This window comes from Callospermophilus lateralis, chromosome 11 (genome assembly GCF_048772815.1).
Source record: "Callospermophilus lateralis isolate mCalLat2 chromosome 11, mCalLat2.hap1, whole genome shotgun sequence".
NCBI lineage: Eukaryota > Metazoa > Chordata > Mammalia > Rodentia > Sciuridae > Callospermophilus > Callospermophilus lateralis.
The window spans coordinates 57,723,839-57,737,056 of NC_135315.1; positions in this window are offsets into that span (position 1 = coordinate 57,723,839).

Below are 13,218 nucleotides of genomic sequence, written 5' to 3' on the forward strand. Positions count from 1 at the left end.
CCAAGTGTGGGTTCTCTTGATGAGCTGTTTGCAGAAAGACCTTGAAGAGGTTGTTACCCAGGCAATTCACACCATGTCCTCTTAATAGAGAAAATTGTGTTAGCTTCTTAACAGAGAATATTTTTTTTTCTTCTCTCTCCATCAAAATATCTGGTCCCTGAGGAAGCTAAGTATAATTTATGTAACTCTGACACACAATGTATAAGAAGCATGCCATGTGATAGGACAGTGGCAGGCTTTGGATGTTTCTTGTCCCCCAAGGAATCCTGTGCGGGAGGCTTGGCCCCCAGTGTGGTGTTAGGGTGGTAGAACCTTTGAGAGGCAGGGCCTAGCAGGAGGTGATTAGGTAACTGAGGGCATCAACCTTGGAAGGGATTAATAGTGGTCTCTCAGAGTGAGTTAGTTCTTGAGAAAATTAGTAAATTGGTTGTTATAAAAACGTTAACTTGACTCCTGAATCTCTCTAAGCTCCTCTCTTAGACTCCTGCTGTGAGACCATTTGCTATGTTGTTATGTAGCCTAAGGGGACATTCACCAGAGCTGAGAAGAAGCGGGTGCATGCTCTTAAACTCCAGACTGTGATCTAAAGAGAGCTCTTTCATTTGTAATGTTTTCCCAGCCTCATGGATTTTGTTATAGCCACAAAATATGGACAAATATATCTGAGAACCCCCATTCTATAGTGAAAGTAATAAAAAAAAATAGATTTCCCCATATGGAAAACAAAGGTTTATCATGAGGAACAAGAGTGGCTATTACCAAAGTTATAGCATCGCATATAATTACACACAATAACATGGCCTCTAGCTTTTTTATCATAAAATGATGCTGAATCTCCAAGGGCACACTTCTCCCTAGTTTATAAAGAAAGAGCCATCATCTCTGGGGTCCTCTCCTCAAGGCCTTACCTGTAGCCCATGTCACCTCTTTCCATGGACATGGAGAAACTTGGGCCACTCAGGAACTGCAACAGTATTTATAAATTGAGAGCCAGGACCATAAGCCCAGCCTTGCCCTTAGCTGGGTAATCATGCTGAGGGCAGAACTGAGAATAAGGAAGAGGAATGGGATAGAGAAGAGAGAGCCGCAAGGAAGGACTCTGAATTCTCAATTGTCACTGTTAAGCTCTAAGAAGGCAATCCCAGGTAGTACACAGCCTTCAACAATGAACCCGGAGCCTTGCTATGGAAGGAAGTAGGTTTAATGGGCAGGAGCAAGTACCTAATAGTACATGCACAGAAATGCAGATGAGGAAAGACATTTCGTCAAGAGACAGGGGTTTAAAAAGAGCCTTCAGGTAGGTGGGTGGGGCCATTTATAGGGTCTGGAGTTGCTCCAAGTGGGACCCAGTATGCTTCCCAGTTAACCATTCCATCGGTCACATCAGCAATCAAATCCAAGCTTCATGCTTCATGCAGCAACTATTGACCAAGTGCATATAACATGTCAGGCCCTACTCTAGATTCTGGGGATAATGCAATACACAAGACGAGCAATGCATTTGGTCTCAAGAACATTGCATTCTACCGATGAAGTGAGAAAATAGAGAAAGAAAAGGAATACCCAGGATTGTTTAAAATCTCAGCATGTTTTGGGTGCAATGGAACACACCCGTAATCCCAGTGACTTGGGAGGCTAAGACAAAAGGATCACAAGTTTGAGACAAGCCGCAGCAACCTAGAGAGGCCCTAAGAAACTTACTGAGCTCCTGTCTTAAAAAAGTAAAAAGGGCTGGGGATGAGGCTGGGTTCAATCCCTGGTGTCATAAACAAACAAACCAAAATCTCAGCATGTACCATGAAGATATAAAAATGTCGGAATACACATTTTTGGCTAAGGGAAGATAAAAGCTTTTCTCCGGAGCACTAATGACATTTGCCAACTTCATAATATTAACAAACCATAGTCATCGCTCAATATTCACAGGGGATTGGATGCCACTGTGGATACCCAAACCCAGGGATGCTGAAGTCTCTTATATAAAATGGCATGGTGTCCGCATAACCTACAGAGTTCTTCTGCATACTTTAAATAATCTCTCAATTACTTATCATATCTAATACAATAAATGTGACAGGAAAATTAGTTGTGATGATGTATTATTTAGGGAATAATGACAAGAAAAAAATTATGTTCAGTACAGATGCAAATATTTAAAATGATTTTGATCTGGAGTGGTTGAATCTGTGCATGGAGAACACATGGAAAAGGAGGGTCAACTCTATTTAACTCTGTGGGCCCATGGTCCTATCTGTAAAATCATGTTCATAAATAGCACATATCTCAAAGGGTTGATAGAGAAGATACGCTGAGAGGACATGTACTTAGCATAATGATGGGTCATGTCCCTAATCTCCATCATGTGGAATTAGGCCCCAACTTCCTTAGTAAGACTCCTATAGCACAAGAATTAAAATCAAGAATCAATAAATGGGAAGGACTCAAACTAAAGAGTTTCTTCTCAGCAAAAGAAACAATCTGTGAGGTGAACAGAGAACCTACATCTTGGGAGCAAATCTTTACCCCTCACACATCAGATAGAGCACTAATCTCTAGGGTATATAAAGAACTCAAAAAGCTGAACACACACACACACACACACACACACACACACTACACACACAAAAAAAGCACATATAATCCAATCAATAAATGGGCCAAGGAGCTGAACAGACATTTCTCAGAGAAGGATATACAATAAATCAACAAATATATGAAAAAATGTTCATCATTGCTAACAATTAGAGAAATGCAAATTAAAACTACTCTAAGATTTCATCTCACTCCAGTCAGAATGGCAGCTATTATGAACACAAACAACAATAAGTGTTAGTGAGGATGTGAGGGAAAAGGCACACTCATACATTGCTAGTGGGACTTCAAATTGGTGCAGCCAATATGGAAAGCAGTACAGAGATTTCTTGAAAAATTGGAAATGGAACCACCATTTGACCCAGCTATCTCTCTCCTCGGTCTATACCCAAAGGACTTAAAAACGCCATACTACAAGGGACACAGCCACATCAATGTTTACAGCAGCACAATTCACAATAGCTAAACTGTGGAACCAAACTAGATGCCCTTCAATAGCTGAGTGGATAAAAAAAATCTGCCATATATACACAATGGAATATTACTCAGCAATAAAAGAGAATAAAATCATTGCACTTGCAGGTAAATGGATGGAATTAGAGAAGATAATGCTAAGTGAAGTTAGCCAATCCCCAAAAAACCAAATGTTGAATGTTTTCTCTGATATAAGGAGGCTGATTCATAGTGGGGTAGGGAGAGGGAACATAGGAGGAATAGATGAACTCTAGATAGGGCAGAGGGGTGGGATGGGAAGGGAGGGGGCATGGGGTTATAAATGGTGGTAGAATATGATGGTCATTATTATCCAAACATGTATGAAGACACAAATTGGTGTGAATATACTGTGTATACAACCAGAGACATGAAAAATTATGCTCTATATGTGTAATAAGAATTGTAATGCATTCTGCTGTCATATATAAATAATATTAATAAAAAAACAATGGGCCATGTCTCTGCAGCCCCAAGCTTACTGAAACTCTAGTCAAGCTTGACAGCGACCAGAAGAACAAACAGAAGTCATGCTGCTGATCTAAATCCTGTGCAGATTCCTGATCCTAAGAGATAATAACCCTAAGAGATAATAACCACTGTTGTCTTAAGCCACTGAGTCTAAGGTAATGTGTTATGTAGCGACAAAAATTCTCCTGTATAGAAAGAGCTTTCCTTTCATTAAATTTCCCAAGAAGAGTATAACTCTTCTGGGAGGGTTTATTGCTAATACAGTGTATTAATAAATATATTAATAGAAAAATTGAGGACAAGTAAGGACAACGGAGCAGAAGACTTCCATGAAAAGACAGATCATTGCAGCTCCTAAGAACATGGCACGCCTCACCATGTAGGGAAGGACCAAGGTGGGTTGGGAGACAGGGGACTAGGGAACTATGAGCTAGAGCCTTTGCTTTGGTTTCTGCAGGAAGCAACAGGTGAGCAAGGATAAGCACACTTAGGATTGGCTAGTTTGAATAATTTCTGTGAGCTTTGGGGTAGAGGGGTAGAGGGCCTGTATCTTTTTTTTTTTTTTTTTTTTTTTTTTTTTGGCTGATGCCTGGTTCCAGGATGAGTAAGTCCAGGAAATGTTAGTCCTAACAGTAGGGCCATAAAGGAGCTGTTGGTGTGTAGGCTCTGGGTTGGCTGGTTTGCATTTGAAAAGTGGGCAAGCTATTTACTACTTCTAGGAATGGACTAGATCTAAGAGGAGTATTCTTTTCAGGGTCAGTAAGACCTAACTATAAAAGTATTGGGAAACAGAAAATAAAAGACCTGGTTAATCCAGATCCCGCATTACAGAAGAAGCCGTGTCCGAACCTCATGTTGCTGAGTTCCCATGTGACTGGGACATGAATTCAGGATCCAACTGTGGCCTCTGGGATGTGAGGAGGAAAATATGCTAGAGAAAAGGGAACTCTGGTTCTGAGAGTGATTTTCTTCCCTTAAAAAAGAGAAGCTGGGGATAGTGACTCACACCTGTGATCTCAGCTACTCAGGAAGCTGAAGAGAAGATTTATCAATTTGAGGCCAGTCTCAGCAATTTAGTGAGAAAAAATAAAGAGGGGAGTGGTGCTGGATATAACTCAGTGGTAGAGCATCCTTGGGTTGAATTCTTAGTCTCTCTCTCTCTCTCTCTCTCTCTCTCTCTCTCACACACACACACACACACACACACACTCACACAGATAAACCCTCCCCTCCCTTCCTGCTTTGAACAATGTCAGTTATCAGGTGAGGACTCCAAGTTTAGAGATGCCACCTTAGTTTGCCACCACAAGAGGACAACCATGAGAATCATAAAGAAGTTAACCTGAAACCCCGCATCATTGAGCTGATAACTCTGGATTCCTTCTGTTTAAGGAAAATGGTCTTCTTCTTTGCTATTTGGTTACTTTCAGGCAAAATACTACATTGGCCAGCAATCAAGGGCACCCTGAGAAAAATCACGTGGCTTTAATTCCTAGGCTCCTCCACCAACTACTGTGCTTGGAAGGGCGGGGGAGGTCGAGTTACTGAGTTACCTTGCCCCCACGGTAAAGAAATGACTTGAAACTTCATGGCTGAGAACTGCCAATTTGCAGAGCATGAGGAAGAGCTTAGGTAGGTGGGGGTTCAGTTAAGTAAAGAGAGACAGATGGGGAGCGACTGAGATGCTGGCAGCCCTGAAATCAAGAGTCTAATTCAATATGCTGCCTCGGGCAGGGGCTGCATGCTGGTATCCACGCCTGGTGTTCACTGTGCTGGGACATATGGAAGCTGTGAGGACGTGTTTCATGTGGTCTATGGATGCATTGCATACAGCTCAGTGGGAACATATAGGATTCATATGGGCATGTTCTGAGGGTCCCCGCAGCATTTGCTAGTGAAATGGAGGAGTCCAAGCAACATGAAATAGAAGGAACACAAAGACAGCGGGGGATGATGAATGCGTTGTCTTAATTGGTGAAACAAGGACACAGGATGGATGATTTCAACCTTCCCGAAAAGGGATGGGATGCCTGTTGCCTCACCCCTGTAGGCTGTGTGGAGTATGTGTTTGGATAGCTCTCCAATCTCTTTATCACGTGCATTTATTTGAAGCTGTTATTTTGTGTAAAGTGAAATATGGTTATCTTGAAACTACAAACTGTCAGTAAAAAAAAAAAAAAAATTATATTTTATTTCCAGGAGAAGGGGAAATAAAAGCAGAATCAGATTAGAAAAAGAGAAAAGAGAAAAAAAAAAGCAATATAATTAGGATGCCTATGTCTAGATCGTGGTCACAATTCCACCTGGACCAAGTCGTATGCTCTTGATGGTTTTGTATGAAGGTGGTTGGGTGGTGAGATGTTTTTCCCACATGTTGAAGGATTTTCTTTCCGTTCTCCCTGTTGAAGCTGTTGGGTTATTTCCGTCCTGTTTCTGTGTGTATGGACTCCCCACCTCTCTCTCTCTCTCACGTTACCCTTGATTACCTACCTCATTCATCCCTTCCTTCCTCATGCTTACTAGCTAATATGTGCCAGACACATGCAGAGGAAACACAGTAATAGATAAAACAGGCATCATTTCCAATGTGAAGTGATGGTTTTGGTCCCACATGACCAGGATAAATTTTGCTGCTGTATCATAAACACAAACACAAAAAGACTACCATCATCACTATTCTAACTGTAATTTCTTGGTAATAGAACTCCCAGCCCCTCAGCCCTCTCCACTTGCTGGGTACTGTACTTTCTGTTTCTACTTTGACTGGAAAGTTCTAGAAATGGAGGAGTTCAGATAAGACTGGAACGCCACTGCATGATCAATTAGTAAACACACCCACCCAAACACACAGATAGATGAAACTTTTAGTTTTTTAAAACTCCCTTTTTCCCATTACACACTATGCTTCTCTGCAGCCTTTTGGCCATATGTACCCCATGATCTAGGAATCAGTGTTGGGTCAATGGCAGCTCAAACATGTGTCGTGGACTTCCTATTGGAGAGGCAGAGAAAGTCCTTAGAAAGGGGTGGGAATCTGGACTATAGTGAGAGGGAGGGAGTATGACATAAAATGCCTTTTGATTTTCTTCTTTCTCCCCAGGATGGAGCTTTGGGGGATGGGGAGGCAATGTGGAGGAAAAATCCACATAAGGAGTGTGAGAATTCAACCTCCAAGGGGAAAGCCAGGGACAGCCATGGGGCTCAGGAGGAACCATGTGCTCTGCCAGCTGCCACATCCAACAGAGCATGGCTGTCAAAAGGGGAGGCTGAGGGTGAGGTGGAGGCCAGAAGTGGCACTTGCCACCTCTCTTCAGAGCTCATGCACTGGGTATGGAGAAACCCCTCTGCAACAATAGAACATCATCACGGAAGTCAGAAGACCCTGTAAAAGGTACAGGGATGCAGAAAGCGGAAAGGTAGAAGGTCAGCAGTCCTGTCATGGGGCCATCTTGGTTTGGTGCCTGGGGGTCCAACTAAAGAAGCTGAGGGTGAACCCCCCAAACCAAAATGTGGAAAAAGGAGCAGTTGGGAGCCAGCAGATTCCTTGTCCTCAATGGAACCAAGGTGGACCTAAGTCATCCAGAAAGGACATGGACCCTGAAAATAAGAGTGGGAACATATCAGCTACCACACCCACCAAAGAGAGAGCCAGAGGCAATTCCATAGAGATGGAAACCCTGAGTCAGCTCCAGGACTGGGGTGTAGGTGAGAATGTATCCCTTTCTCCACTGCTGTCATAGGGTGACTTGGGTCACCAAAGATACCCAGATGCCATCTGGGGAAAGAGTCCAAGGAGGAAGAAAGAAATCTGAAAGAGTAGATATTTATTTGAAAGAAACAAGGATCCTCTAAGAACTAAACTCAGAATACATTAAAATCCTATTAAGTGGTAAATCTGTCTTGCCATATGCACCACATGACCTAGGAATCAGTGTTGGGTAAATGGCAGCTCTTGAGTTCTGCCTTTAGACAATGGAGTAGACCTGAGGAGATCTCATGCTTTTTTTTTTTAAATTGTCTGAGTAGAATGTTAAATTTTAATGATGCTTCACATAGAACAATGGTCCCAGACTTAGAAGAGTTGAACTCTGATTTTTCAGCTCTACACTGGGTGAAAGTGATATGCATCTAGTAGAAATCATACCTCAAATTTTGAATGTTGATCTTTTCTGGGTTAGCAATATGCAGTGCCATACTCTCTCAAGATGTCGGGCAAGGCAGTGAGCCAAAGTCCCAGTGAGCCATGCAATCACAAGGGAAAATAACTAATTCTCTTACAGTGTGTTCTGCTGCTAAGCTATGATATTTGGTAGTTTGGGTATATTAAATGCATCCTCAACTTCCAATGAGTTTAGAGGACATAACCCCACCTTAAGTTGAGGATCGCCTGTAATCAGTGAATGTATACTAACTAGAGCTGGACACTCCAAGTGGTGACCCTGAGCAGCTTCCTGATTATGCTGACATTGCTAAACAGGGGACCATACTTTGAAAATGGCAATGATGACAGATGACCTCCATCCTAAATTCCCAGGTCTGTTCTGCCTTTTCTATCCTACCAGTGTTGAAAAAAATAAAGAAACCGGACTTGTGCCTTATCTGTAAATACACAGAATACAAAAGTTACCTGATCTCCTGAAGTTCATTGGCCCCTATGTCAGTTTTCCCTTTGTGGTAAGAATCAGAAATGTAGTTGTTTTTACCAGAACAGGGTAAATGGGTCCGATTATTAATACCTCAAAGAAACGATGCTCTTTAGGATCATTGGATATCTGGGATGCCAGGCTTTGGGAGAAGAATAAGACGCAGCTCACATCCCTGGATGTGAGAGGAGACAAAAGAGGGACTGCAGAACCCCACTATGTGCAGATGGGAGGGGGGTGTCTTAGTCTTTGTGTACCACAAAAACAGAATATCTCAAACTGGGTAATTCATAAAGAATGGAGATTTTATTACTCACAGTCTGGAGCCTGGGAAGCCCGAGATCAAGGCACTGGTGGGTTTGATTGTCCAGTCCCTGCTTCCAAGATGGAACATTAAACTGGGGATGGGAATAGAGGGAATCATCCATTACATTCGTCCAGATCTGAAATTGGGCATGCATCTACTCAAATTGAAGAATAACTAAATCATTTAACGGAATTAATGAGGAGAGAAGATCTTTGGGAGCCAGATGATAATGATGTTCCTAGTTTCCTGGATACGTAAGAAGGGATGATTTACTCTGAAAGGATCAAGTAATTAGAAAAAGCTGTGTTAATTTCAGGCTCCCTTAGAAACACCAGGGGGTGAAGCCCATCAGTGGGTAGAATCAGGGGAAAACAAGGACATCGGTGGATAGAAAGAGTGATATGGAGAAATGTAATTGATCTTACCTGGAGGTCCAGAGAAGAGGAAAGTCTCAAATGGAGAGGCAATTAGTCAGAGAGTGAAGGTAGCTGAGATGGTTGCTCATCTTTTTTTTTTCTCTCATGTCTCGTGGACTCTTTTGTCCACGAAGGGACAGATTGAGGATAAGAGTCCTTTTAAAGATGACACACCGATGGTTTTAAAACATGCAATGCACCCGGTGCCATACTGGATCTGTCATTGGGGGAGAGAGGTATCCCATCAAAATAAAATAAAATAGTAAATATAATAAAATAGTTCATGCATATGCAGCGAGGAGAAGAAACTAACCACTCAGGTAATGTACACTGTGTTTTAAGTGGCAGTGCAGTCGAACATGAAGGCAATGGAGCATGTTGTTGATCAGTTTCCTCTTTCTAATCAATTAAGACAGTTGAAGGAATCAAATTTGTCCTCAGCCATTTGGTTTGCTCATCACTTTATCCCGTTGGATCAGTTCTTCATGAATCTGGTTAACTGCTCAGGATCCTACAAATAACTAAATAGATGCCCTGTCCTTCACTCAATTTTTCACCTCTATATTCATCTCTATAAGAGAAAGTGAGTCTAACAAATTGCACAGAGCTGTGGAACATGGAGGGATATTTGGTAATGATGATTACCTCCACTAAGACTGCGGTAACACGTGTCCAGCCGTAATTGTTATCATTAGCCCAGAAAAGTAATTTCAAGGTTAGGACCATCCATTAGGCTAAGAAAGAGTTTATCTAATGAGCCCTATCTTGTGAGAATGAGAAAAGCAGCCCTTGCGTGTGCAGCAGGCTGGCCTCTCGAGGCCTTGATCTTGTGAGGACCTCTTGTGGTAACAGGAATAGCCCAACTGACCCATCTGCGGGCCTATTCCTGGTGATCTCTGGAGGCTATTGACACTGGTTATATAGAAAATAAAGGAATAATTCATTCAAATGCCAAAACCCTTCTAAATAACTATTTAGGGCCACACTAGGGAAAGCCATTTGGATTCTTGAATGAATGTTTTGCTTTTGTGTCAGGCTCACGAGGAGTGGTTGTTCTTTCCCACTCCTTTGGATTCTGTAGCCATGTTTGTAGAAGCCTTTACTTACCTGACGGCATTTACATAGCTTGTCGCAAATGCAGTGCAGTTCAACAGAAATAGTTGGTTTGTGAGTTTATTCTAGTATTGACTTCACAGACACCCTACTGAGCTGACTTCTCAATGTTCAGACTCCAAACTTGAGAGATATCCTTTCCATGTATGTTATTTGTACATTGAAATACTCACCACCCATCCCTTTAGCAAATTCTGTCACTCTATCTTGGAAGTATACCCCAAATTTGGCTATACCACCTCCACTGTTACCAGGTGGCTATTACTATTTTGAGAATCTTCTAAATGCTCCCTTACCTTATAGTCTACTTTCCATACAGAAGGTGACAGGTCAAGGCCTGCTAGGTAATATCCCTTTTCTACTTGTAAATTCTTCCTGTTTTATTTTGGATTAAGTTTCAAATTTCACCACTGGTGACAAGGTTCTCCATACACTTACTGTTGGCTATATCTGTGCCCTCATGACCCTCACATCTGTCTTCCCTGGTCACTCTGTTCTAGCCACACATGTCTGCAAACACACATACACATGCAAACATGCACACATGCACACATATAAACACCCACACCTCAGAATGTTCCTGGGACCATGAGCATTATCTCATTTTAAGGACCTTTGCTTGCTGTTTCTTTAGTTTGTAGACAGCAGAGACTCACTATTTCACCACTTCCTGTTGCCACTGATTTATTAACCAAGGGAACAGCAACTAGTATGGGTTGAGTACCCCTTATCTTCAATGCTTAGAACTGGACCATCTTCTTTCAGATGCTGCAAGGATCTCTTAGGATCTATACAGGGCTTACCTTTTGGTATATTTGGTAGAAGTGCCAGTGGGGGAAGTTGGTTGGTCAATACAACCAAGGAATACTGACTTCCTAATGACAACATCTTTAAAGAACTTAAAGATTACCTTAAAGATCATCTCGCCCAACCATTTGACTCTATGCAAGATGGAATGAAAGGAAGTTCATAGGACAAATGTACTGTCTGAGTCACCCAGCTAAGAGTATCAGATTGGGGTCTACCACCCAGTTTTCCTGGTACTTCATTCAGTTATTTCTCCACCTGGTCAAATTTGCTAAATATGAAGTAACATTTTTATTTATCGGAACAAGTCAACTTAATTAGCATTACTTGATATGTAACTTATGACTACATTTTAGAGAACCATATGTTGAAAGTTTCATTATTATTCTTGACATATTATTTGCTTATGTATTCAACAAACATTTTTTTTATTTCTGCCTAAACTTTTCAACCTTCTATATACATATTCAATAAATATTTAACAGGTAACCATCTGTAAGGGAGCTCAGATATGTACATAATGATTCCAAGCAAAAATTTTAGGGATGTAGTTAATAGTTATAAATGGACCATATGTGAGCAGCATGAGACTTAAGGACATAGAGGAGTGGCAAGTGTCTTCTGAATGTGAAACTAAAAAGAGATGATATTTGGACAGAAGGAGTGACCAGGATTTGGACAGGGAGAAGAGAAGAGCAATTCCCTCCTCTCAGAGGGAGGACATACGTAGAAGCAAAGTGTTCTAAAACATACAAGTAGAGCATCCCTAATTTGAAAATCTGAAATCCAAAATGCTCCCAAATTCAAAACTTTCTGAATACCAGTGATGCTCAAAATTTGGGGATTTTGGAATATTTCAAATTTCAACTTCAGATTAGGAATGCTCAATTGGCAAAATCTATACAAATATCCTCCAAATTTGAAAAACCCTGAAATCTGAAATAGATCTGGTTCTCAGCCTTGAGGATAAGGAATACTCCTTCTATACCAGCTTCTGTTTCAGTGGAAACAGGAAATGGTGAAACCAAGTCTCTGCCATCTACACTGGACGCCCCCCTCCAGAGACTCACCTTACTTAGGACTTGCTTCAGGGAACTCTAGGAAGGAATTTAGTTTCACAAATTATTCCCTTAGCCCACAAACTGACCTTGTCTTAAACTCCTGGAAATAGTTGATATGCTGACCTCAGGATTGTTATGAATTCTAATTTACATAAAGAGTCAAATAACACACTTAAGTGATTTAGTTACAGAAAGACTAAGAACTCCTATTTCTAGTCAAGAGAGAAGTGCACCTTACTCACCCTATTTAGAGCCATTTGTTTTAGTCAGCCCCCCCACCCCAGGGCTCACAGTTTCAGAGGTCTTTGTCCATAGAAGGCTGGCTCCTTTTCTCAGGGATCAAGATGAGGATGAACATCATGGCGGAGTGTGTGACAGAGGGAAGCAGCTCACATTATGGTGGTCAAGAAGCAGAGAAAGTCTCCACTCTCCAGATACAAATATACACACCAAAGCCATGCCCCAATTCCCACCTCTTCAAACTGCACCCTACCACTTCAGCTAATCCCAACAACGGGGAATTTTACTCAGCATTAAAAAAGAAAAAAAATCATGGCATTTGCAGATAAATAGATGGCATTGGAGAAGATAATGCTGAGTTAAGTCAACCAATCCCCAAAAAACAAATGCCAAACATTTTCTCTGATATAAGGGGGGTGACTCATAGTGCGGTAGGGAGGGAGAGCTTGGGAGGATTAGATGAATTCTAGATAGGGAAGAGGGGTGGGAGGGAAAGGGAGGGGGCAAGGGATTAGCAAGGATGGTGGAATGTGATGGACATCATTATACAAAGTACATGTATGAAGACTTAAATTGGGTGTCAACATACTTTATATACAGAGATATGAAAAAATGTGGTATATATGTGTATTAAGAATTGTAATGCAAAAAAAGTACATGTATAAAGGCATAAGTTGGTGTGAACCTACTTTATATAGAGAGATAAGAAAAATTGTGCTCTATATGTGTAATAAGAATTGTAATGCATTCCACTGTTGTTATGTATTTAAATAAAATCAATCAATCAATCAATCAATCAATCAATGTTTCACTGATTAGGTTAAGGCTATAACCCAATCATTTCTCCTCTAAACCTTCTTGCATGGTCTGACATGTGAGCATGTGCCTGTCTGGCTGGGTAGGGGAAAAGAAATATCTTTCTTTCCCATTACCTGACCCTATAACAAAGGTCAGGTAAACCACAGAAAAGCATGCAAATTTATTTTCCTCAGTTTTACATGGGAACCTTCAAAAACAAAAGTTAAAACCCGTAGGGAAACCTGTGTATTTTTGTGCTTAGATTTGATGCAAAATGG